Below are 12,093 nucleotides of genomic sequence, written 5' to 3' on the forward strand. Positions count from 1 at the left end.
CTACCTCCCTCCATCTTTTCCCAAAATACAGCCCTGTTGAATTCAAGAAAGAAAAGATCCGTGTCTTGTTGGTGGGGTGGGTTGCGGTAGGCTGGGGCACTTTGCCATTCTCTCTATGTTGAACCACTCTTCCTGCTGTTTCTAGTGACACGGAAGGAAACATTGATCTTAGCAAATGTGGCTATTGCTGTTTCACAGTAGAGCCATTTGAGAAATATCTTTGCTCCTGTATGAACTGACCTAAACCTTGGAGAAAGCACAAAGTTCAAGTATGAAAAATACTTCAACATCTGCATCATCCCGTGCCTTGAAATTGTACTGACAGGAATTTCACATCCTTCATACACAGAGTGCAGTGGAGTTGTTGTGTGTATTTCACATTGCTTTTCTCCTCATCTCTCCCGTAATTCACTGCAATAGTTTGTTATAAAGTATTCCCTAATACCTTTTCTTTGTCTTAACATAGCACAATCTGCAAGTGACCCCTTACAGACTGTTGGTTTTAACCTCTGCCATGACATTGACTTCGAAGAGCAGCACAGAAACCTCCAGTTTCATTCAGTCCTGATGCTCTGGTCTTCTCTGTCATTGTGGCACAGGTCCACGAGACCGGCAGCCTGCTACTGGCTCTGTGCTGCCCTGTTCACTGTTAGCTTCAGTGCTCCCAGTCTGAATCCACAGTGGTCAGAGCTGTAGGGGCTCACCGTGGTCTGATGTTAGAGCTGCGAATTGTTGAGACCTGCTGAGTGGGTGGCGGTGCAGCCAGGCTGGGGTGTAGGTGCCTTCTTGTCCTCTGCATTTTGCCAAAATCCTGGCTACAAAGAGTAATTTTCTTTGCTCCTCTTCCTTTGTGGTTTTAAAGGAACCCTGGGAGAAAAGGAACCTGATCTAGGGTTCTGATACCGACCTTGAAATGGATTTTTGAATGTGCCCTTGGAAGCAGAGATTTCACTTTGCTTCTTCCGTGCCTTTTCTAGGGCAGTTGTCAGCACTTTCTCGTGATCCTTGTTCTTACTCTGGAGCACTTTAGTACTTAGTTGAGCTTTTGCTGCATTTCCCTGAACAGAAACTTTTACTACTCTGCCTCTGCTGTGAGCAATATTTGAAATTTTAACCATGGAATTTCTTTTCTGCTCTTCATTTTGGGTTTTCCCGGCCACTGTATGGTTAGTTTTCAGTTTTTTTATTCACAGTAGTTACACTTTCATTTCTCTGCTCTTTGTCCTCAGATTTTGAAGAATCACTTACGTCACTACCTTTTTAAGTTTCATTTTCTCAGCAATGACACTGCTTTTACATGTATCATGTAAGACTTGTCTGGGGCATATTTAATAGCATTCATTTTTGATGTGGGTTCTTTTATGTATTTTTTTGCTTGAGTTGTTCAATTTTCTGAAATTATATATCTCCATATTTGAGGCTTGTTTTTTCTTATTTTTAAGGTATGTTTTGATGAAGATTTGTAATTGTAAGGTAGCCATCTTTGCCCATTTTTTTTAATACCTGGAGATTTTTATGTCTTTAATTAGATGTACATCAGCGCCCCCCCCCCCCATTTTTGACATCTGTCACTGAGTCACAAAGATGTGGAAGATTCATTGCTTCTCTGCATAGTGGAAAAATTAGTCCCCATTCTGTTTGTTATAGGTGTGTTGGAAGTTGAATATAACCAGTACCTGATGAGAGTCTCCTGTAGATAAAAAGTTATCCTTGATGTTATGTGTAGTGCTAGTAATTCTCATTTTTTCACAAAACTTCATCAATCACAAATAAAATACAGTTTTAGGGTTGTATTATAAAAAAAGATCATAGACATAATTGGAAATGGCTGGATGGCTCAAAACTTTCCAAGAACCTGTAGCATTGCATTTCATATTCTCCTTCCTCAGGTTTTCTAATAATTGATTCATAGATAACAGGCCAATACCCGAAAAGATGATCGGAGACTTAGAGAAATGTCCTTAATTCTATTTGAAACCAATTGTTAGATGACAACCAAATGCAAATCCTAGAGCTCTAAATAATCAGACCCAAAGGCATTATTTCTTTCCATGTTCTTTAATGGGAGGTCTTTCCAAACATAGTAAAATAGCAAGTTTCGCTGATACAGGTAGTGTTGGCAGGTGTGGATTGAGGAGAGGGAAAAAAAAATTGTGCCAAAATCTAGCTGTTCCTCTGTCAGAACATAAGAAAGTCCAGGCAAACAGGCTGAATAATGTGTATAAAAGTGTAAAGTTATACTGTTATCTGTTCTAGTCCTGGTCGGGGCGCCGGATTCTGTCTTGGTTGCTCATCTTTCAGTCCAGCTCTTTGCTGTGGCCCAGGAGTGCAGTGGAGGATGGCCCAAGTCCTTGGACCCTGCACCCGCATGGGAGACCAGGAGAAGCACCTGGCTCTGGGCTTCGGATCATCACGGTGCACCGTCCGCAGTGGCCTTTGGAGGGTGAACCAACGGAAAAAGGAGGACCTTTTTCTCTCTCTCTCTCTCTCACTGTCCACTCTGCCTGTCCAAAAAAAAAAAAAAAAAGAAACAAAAGAAAAGAAAAAAATAGCACAAATTTGTTGGAAATGGCTAAATACACTTATTATCATTAAACATAAGTAATCTGGGGCAGACAATATGAAGACTACGAACTGTTTACCACACTGTTTATTGACTGCTCATTAGGTGCTGTGCATTTACTAGGAGTGGAAACTATAGCAATTAATAAAAGATACCAAAATATCTCTTTATATGTATGAAATGTCTTCTTTATAATATATATGTATACACACATACCGGGTATGTGTGTGTGTGTGTGTGTGTGTGTTTTGTGTATAATCCAAGGGTAGTAGTGGTGGTGGAGACAACAAGACACATAAAGTAAGGACTTGAACACCAGAAAATGATAAATTCTATGAGGTACTCTGTAAGTTCTCACTTTCTTAAGGGGTGCCTGTGTGTGTGTGTGTGTGTGTGTGTTTCAGGGCGAGGAGGGAATTAGAGGAAGAGCTTTCACTGCTTTAAATGGCGGTCAGGAACAATCTCCATGGAATGGTGGTATTTGTACAAAGACTTACAGGAGGTGAGTGAGTGATCTAAGAGTTCTCTGATGGGGTAGCACCCTGGAAGGAAACTAGTTGATGTGAAGAGGGGAGTGCATTTGATTTGCTTGGGGAAACAGCAAAAGGACCTGTGGTGCTGGAGCAAAGTGAATAACGAGAGAGAAGAAGGTCAGAGAAGTAAGAAGGATGAGCTCATACAGTAATTATAAGCTATTGTAAGATTTTTGGTTTCTTAAGTGAGAGAAGCTTCTGGAGGGGTTTTGTGCAGGGAAATGATGAGAGCACGTGTCTTCTTTGAAAGGGTCACTCTGAACACTCCACTGGTATTAGACAGTGTATAGGGGATATAGAGAGGAAGTGGAGAGTCAAGTTGAGAGTCTGTTGGGGTCATCCCAGTGAGAGATGATGGCAGTTTGATCAAGAGAGTTAGGACTGGTGCTGGGGAAAAGTGCCCAGATTCCAGACCTAACCATGCAAATGTGTGAGGGAAAGAGAAGTCACGATCTCTGGCCCACTGTTATTAAGGACTGAGCCATAGATCACTCTCACAGGGAGCGTCTGGTGTTCAGTTTTAGATTCAAGCTTGATAAAACTAGTGGACATTTGGATTCTGTGCGGATGTCACACAGATATTTTGGTACATGATTATCAAGTTCAGTTAAGAGGTCTGTTGTGTAAGTCACTAATCACAGTGTTAACAATCTGAGGCAATATTGTGGGGTTTGTGATCGCCAGGTAAGCAAAGGCCCGAATCTTAAGAGAATAAAATATTGTGGGGATGAGTACAATCACAAAATGTTTCCTAGAAAAACGGTAAAAGAAAAGGGAGAATAACCATGAAGGAGCAGTTCAGGATAACAGGATACATAACAAAGGGCATTACTGAAACAACATGCAGAAATTAAATGGTTGGTGACTTCTTACCAATGATAGTTTTTGTTAGTTGAAGTAATTATTATCAGTTAGACTCATATATCTAGTGAAAATTCCAATTATATCAGAGCCCACTTATGTAATTTAAAATATACATTGGCTATTCTCATTGTTAAATTGCACAAACTGCTAGTGCCCTGTTTTGTGGACAAGAAATTAGCTCAGAGGAAACAGGGTCTCTTAGTGTGTGAAATGCTAGCTACCTCTAGGAGGCAGGAGCTGTGGCCTCCTGCCATCTGCACATTAATCTGAGTCATAGGAAACTGGAGACACTTAAGAATTTCTTGAAAGAATGTGCCCTTCTACATCCTGCCTTTAGTGCCCTTTCTACCTCTTCCCCATCTGTAATCATTCATTGGCATGACTGTCCCTTCATTTTAGAAAAAGTCACACCTTATGATTTAAAACCTCTACATCTATCACAGGATTTTTGTGTTTACTGAATCATCACACATATATTTTTAAGTTGTGATAATGAAATTTTGTCTAAGAAATGACATTTGAAAATTAGTATCTTCTTCGACACATAAATACTCTAACAGTAAATGCTAATAATGTTGATTGTGCAAGAAAATGTTACATTTATAAAAAGAATATTACCAGCCATGCTGATCAACATAATTACTAAAATCAAAGTATTGATGTTTTCATCCTTCAATGGCTGTTAGTGAATACAACAATAACTTAGGGTATTTACCCAAATCAGTCAACTATGCTTGATTGATGAAGGCTTATTATTATCAAATGTGGCGGAATGAGGAAGTGAAAAGTTCATGCCAAGATGTCCGCTAAGGTGAAAAGTTCATGCCAAGATGTCTGCTAAGGTGAAAAGGTCATGCCAAGATGGCTGCTTACAACAGAAACTGCCTGGCAACAGGCTGTGATTGGATGGCTTTGGAACCTGCCTGGCAACAGGCTGTGATTGGTTAGGTCATAGACTGCCCCTTGACTGGATTGGCTGCCTTGGCTATATAAGCAGCTGTAGCAACTAAAATAAATGAGTCTGCAGGCTGCTCGCCTCAGGCCTGCTTTCACCCAACTCCTGGGGTCTGTGTGGTGACTCCGCGCCTCTTGCTCCCACCATGCTCCTCCTCTCAGAAGAAGTCAACCTCAACAATTGATGTCTTCATCCTTCAATGGCTGGTAGTGAGTACAACAACAACTTAGGTACTTACCCAAATCAGTCAACTATGCTTGATTCACGAAGGCTTATTATCTATCATACTTTCTTGGGAAAGGATGAATCAAGAAATTTTCTGTATAGCAAAATAAATAAATCTAGGAAATATTCAAAACCAAAAAAGAGAACATGAAGGATGGATGGTTATTTGATGTAATAGCTAAGACACCTCTTGAAATGCCCACATTCTGTATTGAAGTTTCTGGGTTCAATTTCTGCCTCTGCTTCCAATTTTGGTTTCCTGCTGATGTGTATCCGGGATGGCAGTGTGTGATATCTCAAGTTCTTGTGTCCCTGCCAACCATATTGGAGACCAGATTGGGTTCTAAGCTCCTAGCTTTGGCCTGACCAGGCTCTGTTATTGAGGGTGTTTGGAGAGTGAGCCAGTAGATGAAAGATCTCTCTCTGTCTCTCTCTGTCTCTATAACTTTGAAATAAATAGAAGTAACCAAATTAATAATAAAGTGAACATGAAGCAAATGGATTTTGATTTGGTAAATGACTATTTTTCATAATTATAGATTAAAATTTATTTGGGTAGGTAAGTAATATTGAAGTGAGGACAGAAAAATAGACCAGTGGACAGAAAAGAAGCAAAACAATGCATGAGATGGAATTGCCAAATAAAATGAGGGGAGCATTGGCACCAACCAAGCAGCATAGACTCTGGACATAACTAACGCTGTATCTTTAACTCCTTCTGGGGAGACCTATTTTTAAAATAAGCTTTATATCTTATAATGTATATAGAATAAACTACACATGCTTAGAATGTTTATTTGAAAAGATTTGACCAATGTATATGCCTATGAAATCATAGGTACAATAAGTATAGAAATATATTTATCACTTCCAAAAATTTGCTTATGCCCCCTTGTAATCTGTTCTGTTCAGACCTTGTGCCCACTTCCATTCCCAAGTAATCTCTGGTCTGTGACTATAGATTTGGTTGAATTTTCCAGAATTTTGAATGACGAGAAATACACAGGGAGGACTCTTTTTTTTCTTGACTTTAACTTAGCATAATTGCTGTCATTTAGGGTTGTCGTGTATCAACAGTTGATGACTACTTGTTGCTGAACAGCACCATTTATCTACTCATCTGCTGGTATGCATTTGGGATTATTGCCAATGTTTATTTATTTATTTATTTATTTATTGACAGGCAGAGTGGATAGTGAGAGAGACAGAGAGAAAGGTCTTCCTTTGCCGTTGGTTCACCCTCCAATGGCCACCGCGGCTGGCGTGCTGCGGCCAGCGCACCACGCTGATCAGAAGCCAGGAGCCAGGTGCTTCTCCTGGTCTCCCATGGGGTGCAGGGCCCAAGCACTTGGGCCATCCTTCACTGCCTTCCAGGCCACAGCAGAGAGCTGGCCTGGAGGAGGGGCAACCGGGACAGAATCTGGCGCCCCGACCGGGACTAGAACCCGGGGTGCCGGTGCCGCTAGGTGGAGGATTAGCCTATTGAGCTGCGGCGCAGGCCTTCCAATGTTTAAATTAAGCTTCCACGACCATGAATGAACAGTTATTTACATAAACCCATATTTCCTTTTTGAGGGGTAAATACCTGAGACAGGGATAGTTGAGCCATATGGTAGACACATGTTTGAATTTTTAAGAAACCCATTAACTTTCTTAAGTAACTGTGCCACTTTACATTTCCTCCAGTAGTACATGACATGCCAGTTCTACCATATTCTTTCCAATGTATGATACAAACAGTTTTTCAAAGTTCAGGCCATTCTCTTAAGTAGTGTTATCTCATTGTGAGTTTTGTGTGCATTTTCCTAATGGCTAATGATGATGAGTGTCTTTTTCATGTGTTCATTTGCCATTCTTATGTATTTATTGAAATCACTGCTTTATTATTATTATTAAATATAAACATTTAAGGGTTGCAGTGTGATTAGCCAACACATGTATTCAGTTTCTCTCCTCTCTTCGCACACCAAATATTCTACTTCAAAAATTTCTTTAGGGTCTGCCTAGAGTTCAGCAAACACATTTACAACTAATACAAGTCCACTTTTAAACAACACTATGCCCTCTCACAGTTAGTGCAAGTATTTTGTCAGAGTACTCCCAGTTTCTTTTCCCTCCTTAATAACATTCTTGCCATTGACATTACTTATGCATAAGATATGGTAACTAAATATGTTGTTGTTACCTGCATTTTGCACAAACTTGTGTTTGTTAAGTCAATGAAGAATAAGAAATCTAAAATCACCTTTTCTTTATGCAAATTTTATTTTCTGATCTATATAATTTTCCTTCTCGATCAATAACTTCATTACATATCTTGCAAGGTAATTGTACTAGCCACAATTTCCTCTCCTTTTTTGTTTGTTTGAAAAAGTCTTACTTTCTTTCCTTTGTGAGTGATAATTTCACTGAGTGCAGAATTGTAAGTGGACATTCTTTCTTTTCATTCCACATCTAAAAACTTTTATCCATTGTCTTCTTTCATGGTTTCTGCAAAAAAAATTTCAGTCTTCTATAGGTAAAGTAATTCCCCTCCCCCATCTGTAGTTTCTCTCAAATTTTTCTTTGATTTTCTGAGGTTTGAATATGGTATATGTGGGTTTAATTTTTTTCTTATTTATTCTGTTTGATGTTGTCTGAGCTTCTTGTATCTGTGGTTTCTTGTTGGTATTTACTTTTGGAGAATTCTCTCCTTTCTCTTTCTGGAATCCCCATTATGTATACTCTATACCTTTTGTAATCATCTCATAGCTCTAAGCTATTCTGTTCCAACTTTTAAATTCTTTTTTCTCTGGGTGTTTCAGCTTTGAAAGTTTCTATTTGCCTTTTTAAAAGGTCATATATTCTTTCCTTGGTCATATATAGTTTAATATTGAACCCGTTAAAAGCATTCTTAATTTCTGTACCATACTTTTTATTTATAATATTTCACTTGTTTCTTAAGGCTTATACTTCTGTGCTTACATTATCTAATAGTTCTTGCATGTTATCTATTTTTCTCACTTGTGCCCTTAACTTACAATCATAGTTGTTTTAAATCTTAGTCTTATATTGCCAAGATATCTGCCATACCTAATTCTGGTTCTGATGTTTTCTCTGTTTCTTCAAACTGTGTTTTTGCCTTTTAGTTTCTCTTACAATTCTTATTCAAATCTTTATATGATATATGAACTCAATGGAACGAAGGCAAATAGAACTTCAGTGTAAGGCTTTTGTTATTTGACCAGGAATCAGGCTTTCACTGTTTTCTATAGCTGTATGTGTGTGAAGTTAATATGTTGTCTGGTGTCCTTGTTTTTTCTTTAATCTTCACTGTGTCTTTTAGTGGCCCTAGAGATTCCTTAAATATGGTCTAAGGTTTTCAATCTTTTCAGTTTGATCTTTTGTCATCATGCAGGAGCCTGCTAATGTGCATGTTGGGGACAGCCTTTCATAGCTCAATAGAGGTCATCTTTTAATGATGTTACCTTCAAAAATATTTCTCTGTCTCCTCTCCTTCTCCAGTGAGACAGGAAGTTTAGGCAGATCTGGGAATGGAGCAAGCTGGAGATTGGAGTTACTCCATTCTCAGGTTGGTTAAGCACTAGTAAAATAAACCCAGTTAGGATCTGGGGTGGCAGGCATGTCTTGTTAAGAATGTGTCCTGCCAGTATTTCAAGGACGCTTCTTTTCCCTCCCCTGGCAGAAACACCATGGGTTTTTTTCCCTCTAGCTCCCACTGTGAGAACAAGTAGGGCTCCTGGAGGTAAGACTCATGAAAGTCTGGGCAACTGAAAAGATTTGTGAGTAAGTGGTTTTTCCTTTTATTCATCCTTCTTCAGGTTTGCTGAGTTTCTTGGATTTTTGGGAAAGTCATATTTTTATAACTACATTTGAAAATTTTTCAGACACTTTCTTCATAAATGTGAAATATTAGAAGTTTTCATTTCTTTTTTAACTTTTATTTAATGAATATAAATTTCCAAAGTACAGCTTATGGATTACAATGGCTTCCTCCACCCCATAACTTCCCTCCCACCCGCAACCCTCCCCTTTCCTTCTACCTCTCCCCTTCCATTCACATCAAGATTCATTTTCAGTTCTCTTTATATACAGAAGATCAGTTTATTATATATTAAGTAAAGATTTCAACAGTTTACACCCACACAGAAACACAAAGTGAAAAATACTGTTTGAGTACTAGTTATAGCATTAAATCACAATGTACAGCACACTAAGGACAGAGATGCTACATGAGGAGTAAGTGCACAGTGACTCCTGTTGTTGACTTAACAAATTGACACTCTTGTTTATGGCATCAGAAATCACCCTAGGCTCTTGTCATGAGTTGCCAAGGCTATGGAAGCCTCGTGAGTTCACCAACTCTGATCATATTTAGACAAGGTCATAGTCAAAGTAGAAGTTCTCTCCTCCCTTTCATTTCAATGATAATATCTTTAATTCTAAAATTTTCTTTTGATTTTCAGCTGTAGTCTTTACTTCTCAGCTAAGACTTCATACCTGGTCACTCATTAAACACGTTTGCTCTGCAGGCATTGAATGCCCCTGTAATAGCTGCCCTAAAGATCTTTTATCTGAGAAAATCAGAGCAACTTTTTTCTTGACCTTTTAAATGTTTGCTAATTGGTTACTGTGGCATGCTAAAAAAAATCCATGCAAAGATATCAGGTCCTAAACCAGGACACTAAATATTACCTTATGTGAAAAAGGATTGAGTAATTAAGAATAATCTTAAAATGTGGAGATTATCATGGAATATCCAAGAGGTGCCTGAGGCAATCACTTCTATCCTTCTAAGAGGAAGAAGGAGGGAGAGTTCACACAGCAAATGATATGAAGATACAGTACAGAGAGATTTGAAGATGCTGGTCTTGAATGTTGAAGTGATGCATCCCCACCACAAGGGATCCTGGAAGCTTCCTGTAGATGCCGGGAGACACAGGGAGCAGATTCTACCCTGGGACCTCTGAAAGAACTGTGACCCTGTCATCACTCTGACTTTAGTACAGTGATGACAAATTCTGAACTTCTGGTCTCCAGAACTGTGACTGTATCAGTCATATTTTCATTATTAAAACTAAAATAGTTGAGAGTAGTTAACTGATAAAGGAAACAGTTTATTTTCTTTCATGGTTTTTAAGGTTCATAGTCCAAATCCAGGCAGGTGCATTAGTTTGCCAGTCCAGCTAGGCCAAGGAATGGCAGAGAAATGATCAAATGTGAACCAGGAAGCACATAGAGAATAGCTGGATGCAACTTAGTCTTATATAACTGGCTGTCAAGTGAGAATTAAATTCTGAAAACATTCCCCCAATGACCCTAGGACCTTTCCCTAGGCCTACAGAATAGATGCAACAATGAGATTAAGCCTCTATTCTGTTGGTACCAACAATCCATGACTTTGGAACTTAAATTTCCTCAAGAGTTGGGGAATCAAATCATGTTTAAAAAATAGCAATAAGGCGGTGCCGTGGCTCACTAGGCTAATCCTCCGCCTTGTGACGCCGGCACACGGGGTTCTAGTCCGGGTCAGGGTGCCAGATTCTGTCCCGGTTGCCCCTCTTCCAGGCCAGCTCTCTGCTGTGGCCAGGGAGTGCAGTGGAGGATGGCCCAAGTACTTGAGCCCTGCACCCCATGGGAGACCAGGAGAAGCACCTGGCTCCTGGCTTCTGATCAGCGTGGTGTGCTGGCCGCAGCGTGCCGGCCGCGGTGGCCATTGGAGGGTGAACCAATGGCAAAAAGGAAGACCTTTCTCTCTGTCTCTCTCACTATCCACTCTGCCTGTCAAAAAAAAAATAGCAATAATAGATTAGATTTATATTGCTAAAAGCATCAAGTTTATGGCCAATTGGCTACAACAGCTATTAGAAACAAAGTCACATTTTCTGACTCATAACCCTATATAATAATTTTTATTGTTATCTAAGGTCTTGTGAATGATATAGCATGGAAACTCTAAATTCAGTTATGGGCTCCAGTGTGTCACAGACAATGATATCCTCCTTCAAAGGCAATATCATCTTATTGACTTAGGACAAGAGAATAGGATAAATAGTAGCTTGCTTTACAGATAATTGTTTAAAATAGGATCAATGTCTTTAAATGAACATCTCCTGCATCAGATTGCACTTAAAGTTGTCTTTGCAAGAAGTCATCCAACAAAAATCAGTCCAATGGTCAGAACAAGAAATCCTTTTGTTTTTCACTTAATTTAACCACAGTGAATAATGGGTGGCATGTTCTTCAGAGTCATGGCATAATCTCAGTAAGTTGGGTAGACTTTGAATAAGAAAAGAATGTGAATTACTTCTGAGAGTCGAGATTCTGGGATTTTCATACAAGTTAGATTTTTATAATAACATTTGAAACATTTGCAGACACTCTCCCTCAAATGTTTGAAATATTAGAAGTTTTCATTCCAAATTTGATTCCCTTAATTCTAAAAGTTTCCTTTGATTTTCACTGATAGTTTCCTTCTACAGTGAATCCATTGCAGAAGACACTCTCATTAAAAACCCGGACAATGTGGCCAGGCCACTTTATGGATTTCCTCTAGCCTTTTGAACTTCAGGACAGTAAACAAGGAATCAAAGAAGACTTGCTGTCAGGTTTGTGTGATTGCACTCATTAACATGTAGATACTGGGCTGCTTCTACACAATGTGAATAAAGAAAATCATGCCTGGAATACAAGTGATTCACTCAGAACTTTCTAGTACTCATTTGGTCAATAAGATTCAATGGGTAACTAGGGTAATACTCTGCAGGTAGGGTTTTTGATGGTGGGCAACACATTCTGGTTCACATCACAGATAACTTAGCTAAGCAGGAAAAAGAAACACGGAATAGGTAATGAAGAAGGAAATTATGATGATCAGGTTTGGTCTCATAACTGGTTACACAGTCAGGGACTATGCACAGTATCTGCTTCCCCAGCTTTTCTCTTCTTTCTTG

At 39.2% G+C, this 12,093-nt stretch overlaps 1 pseudogene; it reads right to left on the reverse strand.

The window, feature by feature from the left end:
* On the reverse strand, positions 1–7,855 carry LOC127491978 (PWWP domain-containing protein 2A pseudogene; annotated as a pseudogene).
* Between the last annotated feature and the right edge of the window lie 4,238 nt (positions 7,856–12,093).

This window comes from Oryctolagus cuniculus, chromosome 9, assembly GCF_051225735.1.
Source record: "Oryctolagus cuniculus isolate XC-2025 breed Fujian yellow rabbit chromosome 9, ASM5122573v1, whole genome shotgun sequence".
In the NCBI taxonomy this organism is placed as follows: Eukaryota; Metazoa; Chordata; class Mammalia; order Lagomorpha; family Leporidae; genus Oryctolagus; species Oryctolagus cuniculus.